The following is a 26,117-nucleotide window of genomic DNA, read 5'->3' as shown; positions in this document are numbered from 1 at the left end:
AGTTAGAGGGCGAACGTTACACTCGATTTGAAGAGCGATAAGTGTTTCTAAAGTTACGCTCCCTAACTTCAACGGATCTTGTTACTAGGGAATCCCCCTCCTTCCTCAGTAATCAGTAATGGGAATCAAAAGCAGCTTTGAGAATCAACGAAAGTTTCAGTTGGCAGGTACATGGGCTTTCAATCACTTTTTCTAGCTCCTCATTCGTATGTAGGTGCTATCTATTGGCACTAAAACTACTTCCTCTTACCCGAAATGGTAAAAATTGAGGTATTTACTGTGAAGTGATTGATTATTGCCAAACTAAATGTAGTGTGATTGTGACCCAACTCTAAATCAGTGTAACTGAGATACATTATCGCTTTAATTGAAATATCTGGATAGCGAAAGCGTGATCGTAGTTTTGAACAATAGAGATTTACGAGGGCTTACGAAACCGGTCTGTAGACACAAACTGCCGTTAAAAAAGTTTGCGTCCGCAGAGCTGCTGCGCAGGCAGCACCTTGAACTTCCTAATAAGGTTTATTGAAGCAAATTTAGCTTTAATGAAAATTCTAAGGCATATAAATCAATATCCCATTGCTTGTTGCCTGTAAAGCATGCGGGAGTTTATTGAGTGTTCCTGAGTGTTTATTTAGTGTTGATTGTGATTAAATGTACTTACAGCACCCCTGGCTTTTGGGCACTGATTGGTTGCCTGTGCTTCATCATTTATGTTACCGGGCGTGGGCACGGCACCTAAGAAGTTAAATAACGGCGCGGTAGCGTGATTGAATTCATTATTTCATCCACGTCTGCGCTGATTTCCGGACCGACATTCTCCCAGATCGAACAGCGGCTGCTAGGAGCCGTTGTGATTGGCTTCTCGCTTTTCCCTCAGGAAGCTGAGGCAAAATGAAGAAGCCGCTGCCGCTGATTCTCAGGGGCATCTGACAAGTGCGCTGTTCGGCGATGGCCGTAGAGGCTGCTAATCGAACGTGATTGAAGGCGTACCCGTAACGTTCTTGTGCACTCTCTACACCATTTTTGTGTGCAGTGTCAGCCGTTTTCTCCCAACCGACGCCAGTTTAGTTTTACGAGTCCCAAGGGTAATTGCGTTGCCGATCCATTTTTTATCGAAATGGGCGTCGTGTCTGAGTGGTCATTTATAAACACATATAGCGCGGCTACTAGAACAATTAGGTCCGGATGGTCCAGAGATCATTTCCCCCTCTAATACAATACTTAGTTTTTTAAATAATATTAGAAGAGCCTTGGTAGTATGATAGTATACAAACAAAAACAGAAAGAAGAAAAAAACGTAGTGTGTGAAGCGAAACACGCCGAGGAACGCATTTCTTAGTGAACATAACGTACTTCGAGCGTTTTTATCTATCTATCTGCACCCGTCTGGGGGCTCTTGTGACCACTCTCTGAACTTGGTATAAACCAAAATTGACATAGGCGGGTAAAGGGTTGGCAAATATGACTGTCATGATATGAATAACTTGAAAATCCGCCACGTAAAGTCCGTCAAAACGCGTTTATAGTAAAAACCGTTCCTCCAAACACGTGTGTGGCACATACCTGTATACCAGAAAACGTGGTATGTGGCTTATATATGTGCCACAGTTGATGGCCAATTTGATGTACCCTATAGAACGGTCAGAATGGGCATTATTAATTTGAATGTGAGAGCGTCAAGAAATATACTGCCATCACGCAGCGTTGACCCCAACGAATGTGAAGAATAAAAATCAGAGTCAGCTGGGTCCGAATAGAACTAAAGCATTTTGCGGGGCAGTCGGGTAATCTACCACAGAGCCACGACAAGTCTTCAAACTGCCATAAAAAGACACCCTGCATATGCAGGTGTAATGTTAGAGCAACGCCAATCGTGGTTGTAGTGCTAGCTATGTTTTTCATAACAAAACGATAAACAATATGTTAATGTTTATCATCAGGCTGCTGCTGCTGCTGATAATGATGATGATGATGACAACTCTTATCATGAACGCGGCAATTTAGGATGACGTCAGTCTTGCTTAATAAGTCGACTCCACTTTTATAGCAGTCTGATAAATACTACATGATTATTTTTATTGCCAAGATTCAGCAATCTATATTCAAGCGTTGCTCGAACCTGCAGGAATACTTCAACAAAAGTTACGCACGATATTCACATCATCAAATCGTAAAGTACACTTCATTTCGATAATACTAACTTTTGTGCTTTAACTTGAGACCATGAGTTACCTTTTAAACGCCATGTAGATGACGTTCCTGGAAAACCCGCGATGTGCACACAACTGCTACACTACAAAAACACGCCGATGCATGTCCTCACGCTTGGCTTACAGTAAAGGAATGCAGCCAAGATAACCACACGCCAGTTGCTTCACATGAAGGCGATTCCCACAAGGCATGTGCTATGCGGATCTTTTTTTTTTATTTTTCGCTCATGCGTGCTTTCTCATTCACTCAAAACAGCATGTGGACGCGTTGAATGCTCTTTCTTTGTGATTATTGTTTGTTTTCGCCCAGCTACATCAGTCATATTTGGCACTACGATGTTTCGCATTCTTTCGTACCTGATTCTGAACGAACAAATGTGCTCAAGTTCTGATTGCTTCTATTCAAGCCATAAATAGTATGATGCCCTTCCAGATCACCCAGTCAAGAAAGCTATCGCGCTGGCAGTGGCACAGTGGAAAGAGCGCACAGCTTTAGCGGCTCGGTGATTAGCGGTGACACGGCACTTACTTAGCCGGCGTAAGTTATGGACGACCTGCTACACACCGCGACGTGCACACTCCTCTGCCGTTCTTGTATATCGTGCGTCTTTGCTTACCTGAAAATTGTGAAGGGGCACACCCCCTTTTTTTCCCGATGAATTGTTCTGTAGTACTACGGGAGATTAGAAGGTTTCCGAAACAAGAATGGCGCTTTTTCACAATTTGATATGTCGTGGACATGTTTGGAAGATCACAAACATTGTCCATTTTTCAACGGTAAAGTTTCGCTAACCACAAACATAGTGGGGTTTTCACCCACTGTTGGATCTATCTATATGAGCCTCCTTTCCACTGATTACATGGTTTGCTGTCAAGACTCACACGTGTTTGTGCAAAAGTTCATTCTCCCACAATTCATCGACACCTGTTCTCATTAGTGTCCGTTCTGCACGCTTTTTTCAGCCAATGAAAATACGTGATCTCTTTACACTATCCTGCCCCGCCGCGGTGGTCTAGTGGCTAAGGTACTCGGCTGCTGACCCGCAGGGCGCGGGATCGAATCCCGGCTGCGGCGGCTGCATTTCCGGTGGAGGCGGAAATGTTGTAGGCCCGTGTGCTCAGATTTGGGTGCACGTTAAAGAACCCCAGGTGGTCAAAATTTCCGGAGCCCTCCACTACGGCGTCTCTCATAATCATATAGTGGTTTTGGGACGTTAAACCCCACATATCAATCAATCAATCTTTACACTATCCTCACCCTTTTCCTCTTTCCTTCTTCTTAGATAATACAAGGCTTGTTCCCAAGGAAGTTTAAAAAATATTCAGATTTGGTCATCATTTATATTCTGCTTTCTTGCTTCTTTTGTTGTTTCGAAAGATTTTGCCCCCATTGAGCGCAGCTAGGCCTTGTGCTGAATCGGAGTGAATCATCATGATTTATGAGATATTTTAATCTTTCACTTTTCCTTCTTATGATTCTGTTTTGGTATGAGACCACAATCACCTTCATCTGACAGAAGTGTTCAAGAATATTCATTGTCGCGCCACCACAAAATTCGCCGTGTGATTTTCCATAGTATACACGTCCGAATAATTGAACGATATTCTTCCCCGTTTATATTTAATTCATTTTGACGAGCTTTTCTAAGCTTCGTTGTAGAGCTTAATCGAAATGCTTTGTAACGCTTGGCATCTTTCTTGTAAAGAACGCAGGGGTAGTTTATCACTAAACTGAACTTATTACTCAAGCATCGTGCTCTTTTTAACTCTATCGTATATTGTATAGCTGTCGTATAGTTTTTCTTCCACCAACAATAGCTGTGCACACAATACGAAATGGGTTGAAAGAAACCGCTACAATGGCAGTGGCTGTGGAAGTGGCGGACGCAGTATGATCCCTGTGGGGAATTACTTGGCGTACCTTAAATGTAGAAGATTGAGATAGGAGATAGGAGCTTGAGGTTACTCAATGAACACGCTAGTTACCATTAGGAATTTGCTCATGGTAAATTTAAGAGCAGAGAAAGAAATAGAGAAACGACACTACGCTCAGTCAGAGCGTGCACGAACCTTACACTATAGGAAGGCAAATATTCAAAGCATATGCACAAAGTCTGTGGCGCTAGTCAAGGATGTTTGCGAAACAAAGGTGCAGTAAAGGCAGAAAGCAAAAAAGACAAAGCAATAAATTATAAAACCTAAAAAAATATTGCTTGAGTTCCTTCATTATTCCTGCCTACAAGCTCGTGGAATGCGGAAAACATGCAACGCACAGGGCAGCGCAAACCACTCAGTGCCTCGCATTCTCTCGGACACTCGCAGACGCACGCCATGTGACCCCTGGATCCGTTTTCGCTGCTGTATCTTTCTCGTGGCAAAGCTAAGGTTGGCACCGCGGAGCAGAAGCACAGCGCACATTCCCGGGAAACGCCCTTTCCGTGTCAGCGCGAACGCGGACGATGCACGGCCTGAGGATGGCCTATGCTGCGTCTATATCCTTGTGTGGGCACCCGAGACAGGCGTGGTAACTCTTGCTCGCATCGCCACTCCGCACACAGCTCGGCACGTCCGTGTTTTCTCGAAGAACCAGAGAAACGCATCCAAAATGGGGGCCTCGTATTTAGATTTTTTTTTATATCCGGGATCATATTTTGTTTGCTCTTCTATAAGGGCGTTTGGTGGCGGTTTATTGCAACCTCGTCTCTCTCTAGGCGTTTTTCACAATCACCGTCTTGCTTTCGAAAGTGTAGTCGATTCATTAGGCAGTTTTTCCTTTAAAACATTAGTGCACAACTTCTGTGCTCTGGTGAGCACGCGCTGCGTTTGTCAAAATTTGGAGGAATTGTAGACTTCACAGCTCCAGTGAGTTTGGGAAAGGATTCTGATCTTGTGCACTTCCCAGTGTGCAATAGTGCAATTTTTTTATTTTTGAAACACGATACCTAGTGTTGTAAACACGAGAATAGAACATATTGAGACATAGTGTAAAGACCATTTGACTTGGGGGACCTATGAGAAGAGTTTAATAAAGCATTGGAGGAATGGAAGGTTATTCTGCAGCATTACGAAGGAAAGATTACATTAGAGTGGCTTTATACGGATATAGTAGTAGAATGGAGTAGTAATAGTTATACGGATAGAAGTAGTAGTTTAGAGTAGTAGAATGGTAGTACTTTTGTGCAGGTAAGTCGGCAAAAGCCCATAAAGATAATAAATAAGGAAAGCTAAATAACTCTCTTTCTAAAGAAAGTCCAATCAGAAATACATACTACATAGTTTGACGCCTGAGAACCAAACCAAGAAATGTGTGAAAAATTATTGCCTTCTCATACAGAACACCAATCTTAAAGTACATATCTACTACATTGACGCACGCACGCACGCACGCACGCACGCACGCACGCACGCACGCACGCACGCACGCACACACACACACACACACACACACACACACACACACACACACACACACACACACACACACACACACACACACACACACACACACACACACACACACACACACAGTGTTATTCAGCTTTTATACTAGTGTTAAGTTAGAAGACAAAAAACTGAGAGCTTCAATACAGGCGTTGCTCTTTTATTTGACTGACATGCTACTGAAAAGCACGGAGCAAAACACCGTTAAAAGCGACGAAAAAAAAAACAAGAAACGTGCCATCACTCGTAGCTGATGACGGAGCAGCAGCGGCAAACTTGTGAGCTCTGTGTTCGGAATGCTCATGCCAACATCTGTGTATTTTCTCAAGGACACCGGGCATGTGTGTCGTCTCTCCCTTAGCCCGAAACCCCATACTTCCTTGTGTACCCGTGCCTATCCACATCCATTGGTTTGATTTTGTTTATTTCTCAAGACTGACGTCCTGTTTTAAGATCATTGCGGAAGATCTCTGTTTCAGCGTATACGACCTTCAGTTTTTTTTATCTTTTCTGTCACTTCCCGGCTATGGATCACCCAGCTTGTGGCACCCAGATTCTGTACCGAGCGCAGAGTTTTTTAGAGGAGGATGTATATAAAAATATATATTTATTTAAACGTTTTCTGACTGGTTGCATGATAGCCATTTGCGAAATATGTGTTTCGAAAGAACTCGAACCTTTTTCGTTTCCATTTTTAGTGCCTCAGGAATTTCAATGCCCAGCTGCAACACAATCACCTGGAGTGCCACTCTGGTTGCCTACACATCTTGTCTTTCCATGCGTGCCCGTCTCTGTTATTCATATAAGCGTACTTGATAGCGTTTTTCAAATGACTGCAGCAGTATGCTACACGTGAAACGACATGCATAGGAAACATACGGAGGAGAGAGCACTGCCTTCACTTCTCTCTTCTTTGTATGTGACCCCAATCCGTTTTGTTTTTTTCGTTTGAATAAATTCAGTTTTTAATAATAATAATAATAATAATAATAATAATAATAATAATAATAATAATAATAATAATAATAATAATAATAATAATAATAATAATAATAATAATAATAATAATAATAATTCTATGGTTTAACGTCCCAAAACCACTATATGGTTTTGAGAGATGCCGTAGTGGACAGCTCCGGAAATTTCGACCATTGGCGCGGTTCTTTAACGTGCACCTAAATCTAAACACGCGGGCCTCAAGCATTTTCGCTTCCCTCGAAAATGCGGCCGATTCGAGTGTTAGATGCGCTCTGTCTGTGCAGTCCAGTTTTTTCTGTCCTCATCATCGCAGCGCTGCTGTAGGTACAGTATGTTCCAACTAGCCCCCTCACAAGCTTTTCTGTGAAATGTTTTACGTATAGCACTGAAATACCGTGTGTGAATCGGACATCAAGTACTGCAACCTCACTTGTCGGCTGTTCTCAACAATGAGGTGGCTACTTCGTCGCACCAGTGCGCTCAGCCATTGATACTTTCCCGCAGTAACATATGAAGCGTAATCTTCATCGACATGCTTCATCATCCTCTTTTCTTGGCAAGTGCGCCGGGCCTCTCGCGCCGCTCATGGAGGGAGCACGAGGCGCGTGCTGGACGATAACGGGTACACGTGGCTGGCGGTCCGGACGGAGGCAGCCGCCGCCCCTCTGCTTTGGCCCTGAAGAATGAAGTTGCGAGATTCGTTACGTCGCTCTGCCCTCTCTACAAGTACAATCATGTCTCTCAAACGGTCCTTGTTCGCAAACTATCATGGTATAGAGTACCACACGCGACAAAAAACGCTGCTGACATGTCGCGGAGGTGCGTACACATGGCATGCCAGCAGCGATATTGCGGTAGGATGAAATCTGTTCGAACAACACTCCATTGTATTTGTCATGCTAGGTCACAAATGGTACGATAACAGCATCGCGGGGGTCGCGGATGAAACCAGGACTATGTAGTACGGCCTGCAGAAGGCTATCTTCTTTTCGTTTTTCGACGACATTAGCAGTGAAACACACCGATGCTTATTTGTTTTTGTTTTTTTGTCACGCCAAGTGGGTACGTTGAGGGATGCGTCTTCCAAGATCGAAGTGTCGTTCTGAATTTATTGCGTGTCCTTGCGCGTATTCTTTGCCGCGTCATCTTCTTTTGAGGGGCGACAGGGCACCTAATCACAGTCGATATTTCCACGAAGGTCATGAACTCTTGGCTCGCTTTTAATTGCTCAGGTGCCTGCCCCCGACAGCTAGGCCTGTGTGCCAGGGACGGTTAGTAGAGGGCTTCCTTAGCTGGCAGAAAATAAAAATGGTACCACCATATCCATTATCATTAGACGTCTCTGCTATGGCGTCCCTTATAATCATATCGCGGTTTTGTCACGTAGAACCCCAGACATTTTCGTAAGGTTTAGGTATAGTGTACTGTAATTTAGGCGTGACTACGAGTATATAAAGCCCACCATATTTGTAGGCAGTGGGCTGCTATTTATACTCCCTCGTGTGTGGTGTTTCGCAAAGACAAATGTTTTAACCAATGGTAACCCCGATTCAAATCACCATTTCAGTACTACAATGCTAATTGCGTTCTCTTCAGAGAGAAAGAGAGAGAAAGAGAGAGAAAGAAAGAGAGAGAAAGAGTGGTAAAGCACTCACTCCACTTCAAGTTATAAAAAAAAAGACACTTAGTTATCCCTAAATTGCTGCGATGAGCATCGGGTGTTCAAAATAGGTTAAAAGACGCACTCTAGAAGGAATTTGCTTTCAAGCTACATAATTGTTAAAGTTAACGTTTTTCTTTTACTGGAAAAACCTATTTCGGTTAATATCAGCAGATTACCTGGAGCTGTCGCGTCTGTTTTGTGTGGTATAGCTGTAAATAGATGTTTTTTCATTGGAACCTTGCAAGTTACATTTGGTTGCTTTGTGTTCAGGCACTCAAATCGTTACTCTTCTCTTGTATCCTCCGTGATCCAATTATCTAGCGCGAGCTTTTAAAACCCATGGGGCGACTTTCAGCTCACTTCAGTTCTAAACAAGGACGGCTCACAGATATCCCATAGTTCGAGCACGAAGTACACGTAATTGTCAAACACTTTTCTTCTAAACACATCGTGCTCGCAATCTTCGAACATTTGTTCTGAACACACAAAATCAGAGTTACGTTTTATAATCAATAAGGGCGCGATATCGTATAGGCAGCAACTAAGTTATCATATTTAGTTAATAATGAATTGTGTGATAATTAAATGGAGGAACATTGTTAAACTGGGAAGCCGTTGTAATGTTCACTTTTCCTGTAATAAATAATGGCCTATAGCACCAACTTACGTAGCAGGAATAAGCATCTCCTAATCCTTCTAATTTGATACCATTTAGAGAGAATGAATGACAGAAATTAGACGCACATGTAATTAGTGATGTTCATTGTTCCCTTACCCCATATTAATGACGATTAACTCCTTGAGATACTCTAAAGCAGAAATTTTGCTGTAGCTGTCTTCACATTTGCCTGTCTGTCACACCATGCTTGCTGAACACTCAGCCGTCTCGAACTGGTAGCTGCGTTAATACTTGTGAACACTGCCAATCAAAAAGCAAATACGGATATCTGAGGCGCAACATCATTACGCAAGTATTAGGTGGTGTGTTCATTTACTAGAAATTACATACATACGTAATTTTAAGTACCCAATGTTTCTTACACCATGCTGAAAATGAGACGATATACACAGGAACAAAAATTGCTGAAATCATCTTTCCATGAAGGGAACTTGAGTAAATGCGTCACCGAGTGGTGGGGGCATCGTGTGAATCTCGCGTAATTGGTCATGGTTTGATAATACTTAATGTATATTTTGTCCTCATTATTCTTATTTATTGAATGAAGAAAAAAAGCGTTGCTTGCAACGTCAAGCGAAAGCCAAGTAAAGACGCACTTGACTGAATTTCGAACGCGGGATCCAGGCCAGCGTAACAGTTGTGCAGCGCGAGCAGTAGTTTTTTTTTTTTACTAGCAGACGCCGCAGCTTGCGTCGGCCTTATGAGGCGAGAGAGGGGAAAGACGTAGAGTTTTCTATCCACCTTTTCATAAACGCCTCCCTGGGCGCCGCCATAGCCCTCCTTGGGCTGTGCAAATTGGCGCTACCCCTCGAAACTGCACTGACAACGCTGCGCCCTTATCTTTTGTACTCCCGCGCACAGCCCATCATGGCGGTGTTTTTTTCCTTCTGTGAAAAGGTGTATAGACAAATTCCACCGGACTTACGTCACGAAAATGTGTTGGTGCTGTCTTGGTAGGCAAAAGACGCTCTGCCGCACATCGCAGCCCTCAGCGTTTATGGCGGAAGTTACGTGCGGACGTCGCTATATTTTACATGTCGACATCGGCCTACCTGTGTTTACAAACATGGAATGGGTCTATACTCTGTTTCACACATCAGGTGCAACGCTGTGGAATATACGCAAGAAGTTTGGTCAGTGAGGTTTGGGACAACGTGCGTCTCCTGTTTGGCTTTCATTGTTATAAACGCTCGTGGGAGAAAAGCGCGAATGCGCTCACACAACGTCACGAAAGGCGACAAATAAAACATCAAGAAGTGAGAACAAAGGGATGCTAAGTGATCCAGAACAACTCATAGACGGCCGTATAACACGGCGTCTTTATCTCCGAATACCAAAGCATGTTTATTTATTATTAAAACCAAATATTAAATAAAACCATGTTTCAGATGAAAAAAAAAAGGCAGATCCCGCGTACAGTGGGAATCAAAAATATGTGAAGCACGAATGAGGAATGCTGATATGTCACTTTAAAATTGGCAATGGGATTCGAGGTGAAGATAAATTATGCCGTAGATGGCTTTCATGTCATGATTATCATCTTTGAACGTGTCATTTATCTTCGTCGTCCATTGACGCCTCGTAATGCCAAATTTGGTATATGCCAAGCTAGCGAAACGGGGACGAGCGCCCTCGCTGGCAGCGACGCCAAAATTGATTGATTGATTTGTGGGGTTTAACGTCCCAAAACCACCATATGATTATGAGAGACGCCGTAGTGGAGGGCTCTGGAAATTTTGACCACCTGGGGTTCTTTAACGTGCACCCAAATCTGAGCACACGGGCCTACGACATTTCCGCCTCCATCGGAAATGCAGCCGCCGCAGCCGGGATTTGAACCCGCGACGTGCGGGTCTGCAGCCGAGTACCTTAGCCACTAGACCACCGCGGCGGCGCGGCGACGCCAAAATAGCACAACGCGCAGCACTATTTATAGTCCGACTCCAGGCGCGGCCGGCGGTGGCAACCAGCGCGAAATGCTGCATGCTGCATTTCGCGCCGATGACTTTACCCAGACTGCACTGCGTCTGCCTTCGTGACAAAGGGACGCCGGGCACGCTCATACGCGCATGCAACGCGACGCAGTGAGCGCCTGCATATTGGCACCTGGCGTGGCACCGCCGGCGTGATTCGACGAAATGAACGCTGGCGCGCACGTGTGCCGGGTCATGCCGAATTGTGTCGGCGCCTTGAGTGAGGCATGTAGTCATATTCTTACATGACACGCATCTCATGATTGTCATGTTTGTACCTCTCACATAGCTTCGTCATCTATTCACGTGACCTAATGCCAAATTTATGTGAAGCTAGCGAAACGGCCGCGAGCGCATTATGAGTGTAGCATGTAGTTATAATGTGACATGAAGCGCATGTCATAATTATCATTTTCGGACGTGGCACTTACCTATGTCATCCGTTCGCATCACGTAATACCAAATTCGGTACATGTGAAACTAGTGACACGGCCACTAGCGAATTTAGAGCGTAGCGTGTAGTTACGTATTTACATGACACGCACCTGCTGATTATCATGATTGCACCAGTCACATACCTTCGTCTACCCACCCACGCCCCGTAATACCAAGTTTGGTATAGGCGAAGCTGTCAAAATGGCCACGAGCGCATCATGAATGTGGCATGTAGTAATGTTGTTACATGACATACGTCTCGTGATTATCATGTTTGCACCAATGAAAAGTCTTCGTCATTCATTAACGTCTTGTAATATCAAGTTTGCTTTATGCGAAGCTAGCGAAACGGCCGCGAGCGCATCATGAGTGTGGAATGAAATCATGTTACATGACACGTATGTCATGATTTTAATGTTAGGTTCTGTCGCTTGTGTTCGCCATGCAGTCATGTCATACCATGCCAATTTTGCAACATGTCATGTTAACAAAAACGCCGCAAGAACAGCAAGACCCTGAAATGCAAATAATGACATTCATGACATTCACGTCATGATTGGCATGTTATGACCAATCACTCATGCTCCTCATACAGTCATGTAATTGCATACCAAGTTTCGTGTCGGTACCACTATCGAAACGGCCAGGAGAGCTAAAAGCTGTAAGCGGCTAGATAGATAGATGGATAGATAGACAGATAGATAGATAGATAGATAGATAGATACGCTCAAAGTCGCCGAAGTTCGCTAAGAAATGCGTCGCACTTAAAAATGATAGTTATTATTTCTTACTGTGAACGCATTCATCGCACGCGCGAGATTTCCCAGCTGAAACGCGAGAACGCGTTTCAGCTGGGAGGAAACCATAAACAGGCTTATGTCCGAAATTGCCGAGATTAAGAACGCGAGGACCACACCACCGCAACCCGCCGCCGCATGCGTCGCCGATACAATGCCCCTACCCATGGAGGTGTACAGCACTGAAGCCGGCGACAGCAGCAGTGAGGGTCAAAGTGCTCCCAAGAAGAGGGCCGTCACCTACGAACAGGAAGGGTTAGCGATTCGAGTCAGGTCTGAGCTTCGAGACACGCTATCCGCGCTCAGTGAAAGCATCAATAAGCTCGGGGAGAATTTTTCCCAACTGCAGATCACCCTGGCCGCGTAAAACGACCGAGTATCCAAGGTAGAGTCGTTTCTCGAAAGCGTAGTGAAACCCGCTCTGACCTACACCGCCGTCGTACAACCACAGCCCGGCACTACGGGCCCCATAGTCCACGCTATTCTTAGCCAATCTGAGGGCAGCACCAGCCCACAAAAGCACCAAGATGGCCAAGCCAAGTGAGACGTTTCTCATTTGGCAATGGAACTGCAGGGGCTTCCCTAGTAAAAAGGCATCCTTGCAGCAGTACATTCGATGCTCTAGCGAAAAACCCCTCGTCAATCTGCTAAGGAAACATCAACCCCAAACGTCACACAGACTGGTTACAAGACCGTCTCGCGTTATTCTGATGGCGGGGGCGTCTGCACCTTGGTCAGTAACAAGCTCACACACATCTCTCACGACTTCAAAATGGCCACCAGCAGTGCCGAATATGTCATGACCGAGATTCCGCCGCGCAGCTCGGACCAAAGCAGCATCTTTTTTCTCAACGTGTACAGTAGCCCTAAGAAACAACGGCAGCGCTTCAGGGCCCTCATAAAGAAGGCCGTCAACTTGGCGCGTCCCAACCCCCTGGTTGTGGCGGGCGATTTTAATGCCCCGCACCACACTTGGGGCTACGCGTACCATACCAGCAAGAGCACGGAACTGTGGCAGAACAAGACGGACATGGACCTGACTCTAATCACCAACAAGGCCTTTCCAACTCGGTTGGGCACCTCATCCTGCAGAGACTCGACTCCCGACTTGACCTTCGTCAAGAATCTCCCCGATGTACAATGGGCCAACTCGAACATTGACATGGTAGCGACGATTACGTCCTGGTGACGCAGTTCTTAGTGGTCCGAAAGAGGGCACGGGAGTTTTTTTGGACAAACTGGGACCATTTTCGCAAAGTTCGCAACGACCGACCCCTACCTGCAACCAGGCCAAGCCTCCAGCAGTGGATTAGCCAGCTCACGGAGGACGTCATAAGTACCACGAAGAATATTAGTACTGACTTTCCGGTTGAAAAAATGGACAGCCGCCTTGCCCACCTGCTCGAGGCCAAGCAGTCCTGCACAACCTGAACGACCGGTCAATCGACTACCTCACCGAGGTCATCAACGAGGCATGGAAGAGCAGCGAGGTCCCCGACTCGTGGAAGGTCGTACGCACCGTGCTCATTCCCACGCCGGGGAGGTCACCCAACTTGGACAACATGCGCCCCATTTCGCTCACATCCTGCCTGGGAAAGGAAGCCGAGCATGTGGTCCTCAATAGGTTGACTCGGTACCTGGAAGACAATGGGCTCTACCCGCACACCATGATTGGTTTTCGGGCCAAGCTTTCAACGCAAGACGCTATGAAGCTGCTCAAGCACCAAGTCACCGACTGCAACACTCGAGACATGTGGGTCATTCTCGGCCTCGACTTAGAGAAAGCCTTCGACAATGTTACTCACTCTTTCGTGTTGCGGTTGATTGCTGAGCTCGGCCTTAGAGTCAAATTTTACGAATATGTCAAATCGTTCTTGACCCGTAGGAGAGCCACCCTCAGTGTGGGAGACCTTGTCTTGGAGGAGATCGAGCTGGGTCGCGCGGCACGCCACAAGGGTCAGTGATATCGCCCACCCTGTTCAACCTTGTCATGGTCGGGTTGTCCAAGAGGCTCTCATGTATCGAAGGCATTAACTACACAATTAACGCGGACGATATTATCATTTGGTGCACAGTTGTCAGCGACAGGCAAGTCAAGAGCTCCCTGCAGGAGGCCATAGACACCACGGAAGACTACCTCCGTCCCACAGGCTTGAGGTGTTCCCCAAGCAAGTCCGAGCTCCTCCTCTACCAACCCACTAGGCGAGGGCCCAAGCCCAAAAACTGGCAGCCGATCTCGAAGAGTGATCTCAAGCTTTACACCGCAGATGACAGCGCAATACCCAGAGTTGACTCGATTCGGGTCTTCCGCATGACCATCGAGTCAAATGGTTCAAATGGCAAGACTATACTCAAGCTCGCCGCCAAGACGGATAACGCGGTTCGGCTGGTTCGGCGGGTGGCCAACCGCTACCAAGGCCTCAAGGAAGACAACCTAATCCACCTGGTCACTGCCTTTGTGCTCTGCCACTTTTCATATGTCGCGGCCATGCACAATTGGCAGCGTGCCGAGCGTGACAAGATCAACGTCTTGCTCAGACAGATTACCAAGCGGGCCCTTGGTATCCCGATCAGGACGCGCACTGAGCGCCTGCTTCAGCTCGGAGTACACAATACGTTGGAGGAGATTGCCGAAGCGCAGGAGCGGGCACAGCTCGCGTGCCTTTCGAGCTCCGAGACCGGCAGACATATACTCCGAGAGCTCGGTCACTCTCCGGCTGAAGTGGACGAGAAGATGAGACAGGTCCCCCGGGAAATTCGCGACCTCATCACCATGGCACTGATACCGAGGAATGTCCATCCCGAGCATAATCGTGGTAGGCGACGGGCTAAGAGCTGCCACTCTTCTCAAGCAGATTCATAGTGAGGAGCAAGGCGTCAGCTTTGTCGACGCGGCAGCGTACCGTGGGAGCCGCGCCTTCTCCGCAGTCGTCGTCGACTCCAAACAGCAAATCACCAACTGCGCATCGGTTCACACTGACGATCCGACGATTGCCGAGCAAGTGGCCATCGCCCTGGTCATCCTGGAAGGTGAAAGGGAGGTCATTTATAGTGACTCTTGGTGAGCTGTTCGCGCTTTCGAGAGCGGTGTAATGTCCAAGAAAGCACTGCGCGTGCTCCACAGTGGTGGCCGCGACGGCATCAAGCACCACATACTGATCTGGTTTCCTGCACATGTTGAACAGGTCCAAGGCACTCCCCCCAACCTCAACGAGTCTGCCCACGAGGCCGCGCGCGCTAACCGACCACGCCGTTTCCGGGCAACGATTCGGGGCCAATGGGGTTGCGAAAAACAGGGACGCGCCTGCCACGTACAACGAAATAACAAAACATTTTTACCTCGCGCGGAGACTATATCCACTCCCTCATCCAAATCATAATAGGCCCCAGGCCCTTACGCTCAGACTACTGCAGACCGACACGTACCCTAACCTGAGATCCCTTCATGCTATTTATCCTGACGTGTTCCCCAATGACGCTGGCCCCGCATGCGGGGATGTATCCACGCGCCAGCGTAGATACAATCCTGCATGTACATTGCCTTGCACTCTGGGAGTGGGAGTGCATTGCCTTGCACTCTGGGAGTGGGAGTGCATTGCCTTGCACTCTGGGAGTGCAAGGCAATGTACACTAACCCCAACACTACATCGGTCAGGTGGGAGGCGGCCCTACGCAGCTCCCTCCTGGCCGACGAAATTTGGGCCGTCCAGCAGTCCCGCAGAGCGGCCGATAGACTTGGCCTAACGGTCCCGACATGGGAGTCGCCCGCTGCGCGCTGATGCGCGCCTTGCAGGACCTCTATAAAGCTTCGCAACCAATCAACACATTCATTGCAAGAAGTCTCGCTAGCCTCCACAACGTTTTGCCTGCGTGTTTCTGGGCCGGCACGAGACGCGAGATGCGAGTGTGCCCAGGGGGAGATGTCTGGATGGCACCAACACCGAGGCTGAAGCACGACATCATGTGACTAAGAAATGCTCTGCATTTAAAAAATAACAAGTCCAGTTCGTGTGATCCGCCCAACTCTTGTATAATCCCCATGAATGGGTAGGTGCCAATCATTCGAAGCGCGTCATCATCATCATTACCACCCTGTTGGCACTCGCAGCCCCGTGCTTTCACACTATCCTCAACGACCTTGACGGCCTGCGTCTATCGGCGTCTCACCCCGAGCACCCCCACTCTGTCTTGTCAGAACGTTCTGTAGAGGCACCGCCTAGAGCCACGCGGCGTTTCTGCTCCGCTAGCTATGGCTACATTCACCTACGCAGATGACGATCTGGTGCAGTGCCCTTACGACCCGAACCACAAGGTGAAGCGGACTCGGATTTCCATCCACATGTCAAAATGTAAGAAAACCATGGGCCGCCCACGCCTCAGGCCTTGTTTGTTCAACGCAGACCATCTCGTTCCGTCAATGAAGAGCCTGTTTATGAGCCACCTTGAGACATGCCCTGACCGGTCGGCGACATTGCCGGTGATACGGGAGGATGTGGACAGGCCTTATGTGGTTCCAGTCGCCGGTGCTTCACGGCCGCTACCAGAATCAAAAGAAATTTGGGAAGCGGGGACCACTGCAACGTACGAACCACAGGAGCCAGCTGTACCTCCGGTCTTCCGACAGGTGCATGGCCTGAAACCTGCGGAGCGGCGCCTGTATTACCGCTCGCTTTTTCAAAATGGCCCTCCTGAGCGTTACGCACCTTCAAAACAGCCGAAGGCCGAAGACAGCATTCCCAGTTCCAGTCAGCCAACCAATTCTGTTCATGCCCAGGCCGAGACCCGACAGCCTCGTGGTTCCCAGACCCAAGATGACTATCCACAGGTTGTCCATGCTGTCCAAGGTAACCAGTGCTTTAGTGGCCAGACATCTCCAACTCCTGCTTGTACCGGCGCTGACCCGTACCCTAAAATGACGGATGCAAACAGAAGCGTGGATGTGAAAGAATTTGTGGAAAGGTTGAAGGCGCTGGGGCGGGCTAGTCAGAATAAAAAGTGAATGCTGAATATGCTGTGTTTAGTCATTTTTGTCATTGTATCATCTTTTCAAACAAAAAGTTTCACAGTATATTTACGGAGTGAATGATGATCAGCGGGGCAAAGCATCCGTCGTTCCGTGCCTCTGTCTGTATGTTCGTGCGTGCGTCCGTCTGTCCGTGCTTATGTCTTTCTGTTGGTCTGTCCATCTGTGTGTGCGTCCGTCTCTGTGCGCGCGTGCGTCCGTTCATTGGTGTTGCTGTCTGTCTGTCTGTCCATTCGTTTGTGCGTGCGTCCATGCATCCATCTATCCGTCCATGCATCTGTCTGTCTGTCTGTCTGTCTGTCTGTCTGTCTGTCTGTACGTCTGTATGTCTGTCTGTTTGTTGGTCGGTCGGTCGGTCGGTCGGTCGGTTGGTCGGTCGGTCGGTCCGTCGGTCGGTCAGTCCGCCCGTGCATCTGGCCATGCTTCCGTTCATCCATGTATCCTCTTTTCTGTCCTGCCGTCCGTCCGTGCTTTTTTCTGTTCGTCCGTTCGTGTTTCTGTCTGTCCATCTGTCCGTGCTTTTGTCTGCTCGTTCATCTGTGCTTCTGTCTTTTTACTCCTGCTTCTGTTCATGTGTCCGTCCTTGCTCTTGTTAAACCAATGAAAAAGAACGCACATAGTACCTTAATGACTGTGCTCTACATTGGGTGTGTAAGTGTAAGGATTCGAGAAAAACGACGACAACGAAGAAAGTGCGGGGCAAGGCGCGTGTGATTTCGAGCCAACTGTGCGCATGAGGTCAGCCAATCAGCTGATGACCTGTGGTGGCCCATAGAGGTGGCGTGCCAAAATTGGGCCACGTGTGACCATTACGTGGCGGTAAGCTTCGTTGCTGGGGACGAGCCGAAGCAGCGGCTGATGGACGACAGTGGGCCTAAGCGTCGGACGCAGGCGATCCAGGTTCCGTCCAGGGAACGCGGCTGTCCACGCTACTACCGTCCAACTACCAGCTGCGGTGGCGGTGCCGGCACGAGTACTGCATCTCGGGGCGTGGCGTGGCCTGTCTGTCTCTTCCTTGCCGAGGGCATCGCTGATCTCGGGAACGTGTCCCCACGGTCAGCCGTTCAGCACAGCGGTGGACGTGCCCTGGCTAATGGTTACGGTTGCACCGAGCATCGCGTCTCGACGCAAGCAGTTCGCTGGGCGAGCTGGTCATTCCCCGCATGGAGCAGCACGTCTCCAATGCGAGTTGACTGCTTTGTAGTCGTACCCACGCCGTCAAACGCTGTCGTCACCATAGCGTCGCACATCGAGACGCATCCCGCTCCCGATTGCCTGTCGCCGCCTCCTGCCCTGCACCTCGACGTTCGTCAGGCCCCTTATCTCATTGTGAGGTTTTGGACCTTTCCGCTTTGAACTCGAGTTCATTGGTTTTCTCGTTCGATCAGACAGTTTCGTTACTTATTCCTCTTCACGGTTTTTCTGGTTCTGTGTTGTATGTTTTTCTTTCGTTGCTCTGTCATAAACAAGGTGTGTGTTGTTACCGCGATATCTCAATGAATGAATGAACAACTTTATTTATCCCTTGTTAAAGGGAAGGGGGCAACAGGAAAGGGTGTGGTGGGGATGAACTACTTGAAGTAGTCCTCCTCTACCCTCTCAGCCCACTCCAGGATGGCCTCCTGGGTAGCAGGCCTCGAGCTGCGCAAGGCAGCCTCCCACTGCTCCTCACTAGAAATTAGGCGTTTCAGGAATGGGGGAAGAGGGTGCTTAGGGCAGCGCCACATGATGTGGTTCAAGTCTGCTGTGGAAGAGGCACAAAATTTACATGAGGGGGAAGGATAACAGGATGGATGAATGCGGTGTAGGAGGTAAGGCGAAAGAAAGGTGCGAGTCTGCAGCTGTCGCCACAGAATTTCGCACCTGCGTGAAGATTTGCGCGTGAGTGGCGGGAAGGTTAATCGCTCTAAACGGTAGTGTGTGCAAATATCGTGGAATGAAATAAGGCGATCCCGCGCTGTAAATGGCGCCTCATTCGTAGCGAATTGCGACACATCGGATGCGTGTGCCCGGACTGTGAATCCTCGGGCACTCGCATGAGCCGCCTCGTTTCCGGCAAGGCCCGCATGCGCGGGAGTCCAGATTAGTGCTACAAGTCGATCAAGGGGATGATGCAAAAGTAGGGAAAGGGCTGGCTTAGAAACCCTGCCCGCTCCGAAATTATATATAGCTGTTTTGGAGTCACTGATAATAACGGATGAACTAGGTATTGTCAGGGCCAGGGCTATGGCCGCCTCTTCCGCTTCCTCCGAAGAAGAAGCAAGAACGGAGGCGGCCGCAGCGACCTGGCCGTGAGAGTTGATTACCGATATTGCATAATGATGCCTGTTTCCGTAATCGGCGGCGTCAACATAGAGCACATCATTGGAGGAGGAGAATTGTTTTTTGAGGGCCCTCGCGCGCTGCATCCTGCGCTGTTTCTGGTGCTCAGGGTGCATGTTTTTTGGAAGTGGTGGAATGTATAGGTTCTCGTGTATGTGGTGTGGAATGGTGTACTTGACCTTAGTGATGGATGCCGGAGTGACAGAAAGGGTTTGTAGAATGTGTCGGCCTGTCACGGTGTTAGAAAGTCTGTTATACTGAGATGCAATATGGGCTTCTCCTAGTTCAGCAAGGGTGTTGAAGGTGCCAGTACGCATAAGCCTTTCAGTGGAGGTCCGTATAGGCACCCCTAAAGCGAACTTATACGCTTTGCGTAAAAGGATGTCTATCTGGTCGGATTCTGATTTAAGAAAGTGTAGGTAAGGCGTTGTAAAAGTTATTTTACTGATGACGAAGGCTTGGACCAAGCGGAGGAGTTCGGCCTCCTTTAGTCCGCCATGTTTATTACTGACCCGACCCAAAAGTCGCAAGGTATGATCAACGGTGGTGTGAAGTGTCTTTAGTGTGTATGTGTTGAGCCGATTGCTTTGAATGTGTAAACCGAGCACGCGGATCCTATCCACTCGAGTAACTGGTACGTCATCTAGAATTACCTGTATATTGGATATGTGTTTTTCGCCCCCTCTGTGAGATGGTAGGAGAAGTAGCTGAGATTTCTGTGGGGAACATGAAAGATTCATAGACCCTGTAAGTGCCACAACCGTATTTGCCGCAGCTTGCAGGGTGTCTTGAATCTCTCCATCGGAGCCGCCAGTCATCCAAAGAGTGATGTCGTCGGCGTAGAGTGAAAACTTGAGGTCAGGGATAGATCTCAATGCTTGCGCCAACGGCATCATAGAGACATTAAAAAGAAACGGTGACAGCACAGACCCTTGTGGCGTGCCGTAACTTCCCAAAGCGTAAGACTGAGATTGATCTGCGCCTATGTGTATGGTTGCGGTACGGTTGGCTAAAAAAGTAGCTATATAGTTATATGTCTTTGCGCCAACCCCTATGAGATTAAGCTCGCGGAGGATGGCGGAATGAGCAACGTTGTTGAAAGCTCCATGGATGTCCAGACTCAAGATTGCTTGCGTATCTAGGCTGCTGTTGGGTGTAATGATATCATGCTTCAGTCGAAGCATGACATCTTGACATGACAGAGATTTTCGAAAACCCACCATTTCTGGTGGATAAACATTGTTGTCTTCCATGTATTTATTCAGACGGTTGAGTATAACGTGTTCAAGCGTTTTACCAAGACAAGAGGTTAGTGAAATAGGCCTGAGATTGGAAGTGTTCACTGGTTTGTTTTGCTTTGGAATGAAAATTACCCTGGCATCCTTCCAGGAACTTGGAAGGGTGCCAGTGTCAAAGCAGTGATTGAAATAATCTGTGATTGCCGTGACGGAGTTGTCGTCCAGATTGCGAAGTACTTTGTTGTTAATGTGGTCTGGGCCTGGTGCTGACGTTGTGCGCAGAGTGGCCATAGCATGCCGAACCTCTGCTTCCGTGATAGCGGCGCTCAATAACTCGTTGGGCTTTCCAGTGTACTTTGGTGTGTTATACTTCTGAGCAGGAGGCAGATGTTTATCGCGGAGGTCGTCGAAGAGTCCGTTTAGATCGTTTTTGTGAGCATATACAAGTTTCTTTATGCTCTGGTTTTGATGTGTGCGTGATGTGGTAGGGTCTAAGAGGTGGCGCAGTAGTTGCCATGTGCGTTTGCTGTCAAGGTTTCCTTGCATGCTGTCACACACCTGGCCCCATTGCTGGCAGGCCAGTTGTGTGGCGTACTCCTGGATCTGCAGGTCAAGCTTGGCTATTCGGAGTTTTAGCTTTCGGTTGTGCCGTCCTTTTTTCCATCTCTTCAAGAGAGACTGTTTGGCTTCCCACATATGTAAAAGCTTGGCATCAACCGTGGTGAGGGGGGTTTCGGGGGGCAAAGTTGTAGTATGCACCCCAGCATCTGAGTGAAGTTGCTTCACCCATTCTGAGATGTCTTGGATGTTTCTGGGAGCTGATATCTGGCGGGCCTCTCGAAATTTGTCCCAATTGGTGTGACTGATTGGCTTAGGTGCGAAGGGTTTGTGCTTGAAATGTACTGTAGTAGTAATGATGTAGTGATCACTACCGAGATTAACTTGCAAGTTGCTCCATGTAACGTGCTGAATTCTGCGTGTAAGGGTAAGATCGGGAGAGGTATCTCTCGATACGCTGTTTCCTAGCCTGGTTGGTGCATCGACGTCATTATGTAGCGTGAGTCTGTGGTCTTGTATGTGTATCCACAGGGCTCTGCCCTTAGGAGTAGAAACAGTGTGACCCCACAACAGGTTGGGTGCATTGAAATCACCAAGAATTAAAAGGGGATGGTCTTTGGCAGCGGAAATGGCTTGAGTAAAAAGGGAGTCAAAGCGGTGATGTTTGTCTCGAGGGCGGCTGTAGACATTCAGAAGGTAAAGAGCAGATGTGTTATTCTTATGAGGAATAATCTCCAAAAAATCATGCTCTATATCGACGCCGTCGAAGTGGGAGTGATTTGCAGTGAGGTGTTTTTGAGTAAGAATTGCCGTATCAGGCCGGGACAGCTTTTTAGTTTGGTGGACATTATAACCTGGGAAGCTGACTGGCCCGTGAGTTTCTTGGAGGGCAATGACTTCGGGTAGATTAGAACGGGAGGCAAGGAACTGTTGCAGATGTGCTTTCTTTTTTCGGAACCCCCTACAGTTCCATTGCCAAACCTGAAGCTCGGAGCGAGTCGGGTTATTGGCCATTGTTAAGCGAAGCTGGTGCTGAGGTGGAAAGTGGTGCTATGCTAGGATTATTGGCACTAACTTCAGCTATCCAACTTGTAGTTTGTTGGATATGAGCTTGCACAAGGTCCATAAATTTGGCGAGTGCTTCATGTTTGGCTGCGTAATCTGCACTGAGTTTTTCAACTGCGGTGAGTATATTATGAAATTTAGTTTCTAATGCGGTTATTCTGTCATTATAATTTAAAACTGTCTCCTCCAGGGATTCTTCTGATCGTGGAGTGCTCGGAGTTTTACGTTTGCTGGGGGGAGGGAGAAGTGGTTCGCGTTGAGCACAGGGGCTAGTGTCCATGGGCAAATGTGCAGAGGGTTCAGGTGGGGCTGATGAATGGCACATGGAAGAGGCGGAATGAGAGGGAGGGGCTTGGGTGGTTGATGCGGAAGGAGGACGAGAATCAATTTGAGTGGTAGTAGCGGATAAGTGAAAAGACTCGAGTTGTAATTTAAGCCTCTGAATTTCAGCTTTTAGGGTTGCATTTTCTTTAAAGAGGGTGGAGTCGTTGTTACTGGTGTGATTTGAGGAGCAGCTAGAAGAGGCTGACTTAGCCCAGCCTACCTGGTGTGAGTTGACCGAAGAGTTGGTGAGAGCAGAGCTTGGTGATAGGGCTGGCCAGGCGTCGTCTTGCGGCGTTGAATCGGAGCGACGACCGCGATCTTTACTTTTGCTGGCACTGGAGCGTCGCCCGCGTTCCTTGCTTTTGCTTCGACTTTTCCGCCCGCGTTCCTTGCTTTTGCTTCGACTTTTCCGCTGGCTTGAACCGTGAGTTTGTTCGCGACTAGGAGATCGGTGGATGGGTGGGTCTTGCTTTTCCATGGACCGTGTAGGGCGCGGCTTAAATCGTTGTCTACACAGCGATGAACCTGTTTCATGGTTTCCATTGCACACAACACAAACATGGTCACACTCGTGGTCCATAGGTGCATCTTTTAGTCCACATTTGGGACAAAGTGTGTCACTGGTGTTGGTGCAGACGTCTTGGCGATGACCAATCTGACGGCACCGTGTGCAGGCTTCAACCTTTTGCCTGAAGGGACGACATCGAAGTGCACAGCCTTCGTAGTGGACGTAGTAAGGAACGATTTTGCCTTGGAATATGATTAGAATGGTTTCAGTGCTGCCTAGGCGTCGTGCACCTCCGATAGTCAGCTTTGGGTTGCATCGGCGGAGGGTCGAGATGATTTCGTCTTCCGAGTAATCGGAAGGCAGGAGAACGGTTCCTCTGCAGGTATCGACGGGATCAGCGACATGGGTGGCGACTTCATGAGGGGTGCCGTTGAAGTTCAAGAGCCGTATGCCATGGTAGAGGTCGGCACGATCCAGGTCTGGTGTGCTAATCAGAACGGTATGGTTGATGGAGTTGACGCGTATTTGGTCAGAACTGGTGCGGTCAGAGATTGGGAGACCCGCCGCCTTGAGGATTATTTGTCTGAGGACGCATGGATGTATCACAGCACAGTTTAAACCTCCACGGACTCTTAATATGATTTTGTAATCACTGCGCGGCAGTGGTGGGGGCTTCGGTGCTGCTCTTGATTGGCGCTCCTGAGCCACTGCATGGCTTGGTGGTGACGAAGGATGCTGGCGTTGTCTTGAGAGGCTCTCGTGGATCGCGCGCCAGGAACGCGCACCATCGACGCCGGCTGCGTCGCGCCCTGTTCCAGCACTCATGCTAGGGAGAGGTAGGCCTAGCAGCGACACTGCCAGCCGACAGCCCTAAAAGGGCTGCGGCTTGCGTAAAAAACGTCTCAGTATTGAAAAAGTATCACAGGAAGCGTCGGTAACACTCACATATAGGTCCAGTCAAGTATTCGGGGCGTTTGGAGTGATCAGTCAGCCACAAGAGGAAAATTTGCAGGAGCCAAAGTCACATGCGACCGCTCACCTCCGCGCGCGTCCGGCGTTTTTTCCGATATCTCAAAGTCCGTTTCTCCTTGCACGACAGAAAAAACAAGCTATGACGAACCTTAGCCCCAATACAGAATATTTTCATTACAGTAAGCACGACTGGTAACAGTAAAGTTTTGATGTCCTTGTTTTAAAATCGACCTTTCCTAACTTCAAGGTAGTGAAGTGATAATTGCTAATAATGACTGAATGGGCATTTACCGCAACGTCTAGCTCTGCGCTAGCAGTGATAAATCCCATCTGTAATATTGTGGCAAACGTTTATTAGTCGTGGTGACTCAAATTTTGCCCGTGCACACATTTCCCCTGTGTATAGTTTCGTCCACTTGGCTGATAAAAATCAGCACTAAATTGAAAGACAGTGAGAACAAAGATCATTATCGAAAATCGTTACGTACGGACGTAAACAGCTTATGTAACAAACTGGTGGTGGTTGATTAACTTCTGCGTCGTATGTGTTTGCTTGAACCATGAATAATTAAAGGGCCACTCACCACGTTTGATAATTTGGAGCTGACAAGCGCAATGCGTAGACAAGTCGTTAATGATCACGTCTGCCAAAATTTACAACGCTACGCACCGCGGAAATGCGTGAAATTTCAAGATGAACGCTGCTCCTCCTCCCTTCTGCCGGCGCACGCCCAGAAAATGAGGCCATGACGTGCGCGTATGACGTGCCCTACGTACACGGCAAGACAGTGACGCTGGTCCTCCACGTAGACGGCTCTGCTTTGACGTTGAGAACAGTGGCACGTGACATGACGAAAATGATTTAACACGGCATGTGTACTTTATGTGATTTGTTGCTTGAAGAGATTGATAATCCTCGAGATAAATATTGAGACGCAATAAGGGAATGTGAACGTCTATTTTCCATTTTTCTCCCGTTAATTGCAACGAGATGCGGGGCTAATGTGTCGGCGTTTTGTATGCGTTCGTGTCCCCGCGGCCAGCGCATCGAGCAGACGACCACCATGGAACGCTCGTACGCGTTCGGGCAATCATTGTGCTCGTCTATTCTACCGCGTCTAAGCGAGCGTTTCCAAACCATCCCGCAGAAACAGGCATACACACCCACAAAACGCTGGTCAACAAAGCAACGCCGCTCGCGTGCTCGGAGTTGGACTTGTTTGGGCATGTCATGTGCACGTGACCTCTTGGTCGGATGCCGGAGAGACTGGGGAAGAGATTTCGCTTGCATAGGCTAGGCGGAGGAGCGGCAAGAGTTTCGAGCTCACCTTCTCTCATCCTCTTTGCTCGTGATAAAACGATTGAAAATTTTTTTTTTGTGGCAAAATGTTCCTCATCAGACACCCAACAAATTCCCCGAACAAAAATTTGGTATAAGGCCTGGTCAGGGGCCCTTTTACAAATCGTCAGACTTTCATTTATGTTGTAATAAGATATTTCTGCCGGCGTGCATGTGACATTTGAAAAAATACTTAGTATAGAGGAAAGGAAGGGGCACCGAGCATTTTGGTAAATTGCGAGGTTTGTACCACAACAGTCATTACGCTGATAATGCACTGATAATGGACTCTGCAAACAAAAATAAAGAAACAGACAGTTGCTGCGTTGAAGAGAAAAGTTCTTCACTTATTTCGCCTTCTCTACCATCCGAGCAGTCGATATCGATGGATGGATGGAAAAAACTTTATTTATACGTCCTGTACAGGGTGTAGCCACCTGCCTTGCTAATGCCACGTTAGGACTGGGAGTTCAAGCCTCCTAGCCTTGTCATGGGCGTACTGGACAGCCAGGACTCGGGGAATATGGTCGTGAGACTTTATCATTCCTGTAAACCGTTCCCGGGAAATGCCACGGCCAAGCGACCCACA

This window comes from Rhipicephalus microplus, chromosome 2, assembly GCF_043290135.1.
Source record: "Rhipicephalus microplus isolate Deutch F79 chromosome 2, USDA_Rmic, whole genome shotgun sequence".
NCBI lineage: Eukaryota > Metazoa > Arthropoda > Arachnida > Ixodida > Ixodidae > Rhipicephalus > Rhipicephalus microplus.
The sequence above is the reverse complement of the archived record's forward strand: the minus strand, read 5'-3'. Positions refer to the sequence as shown.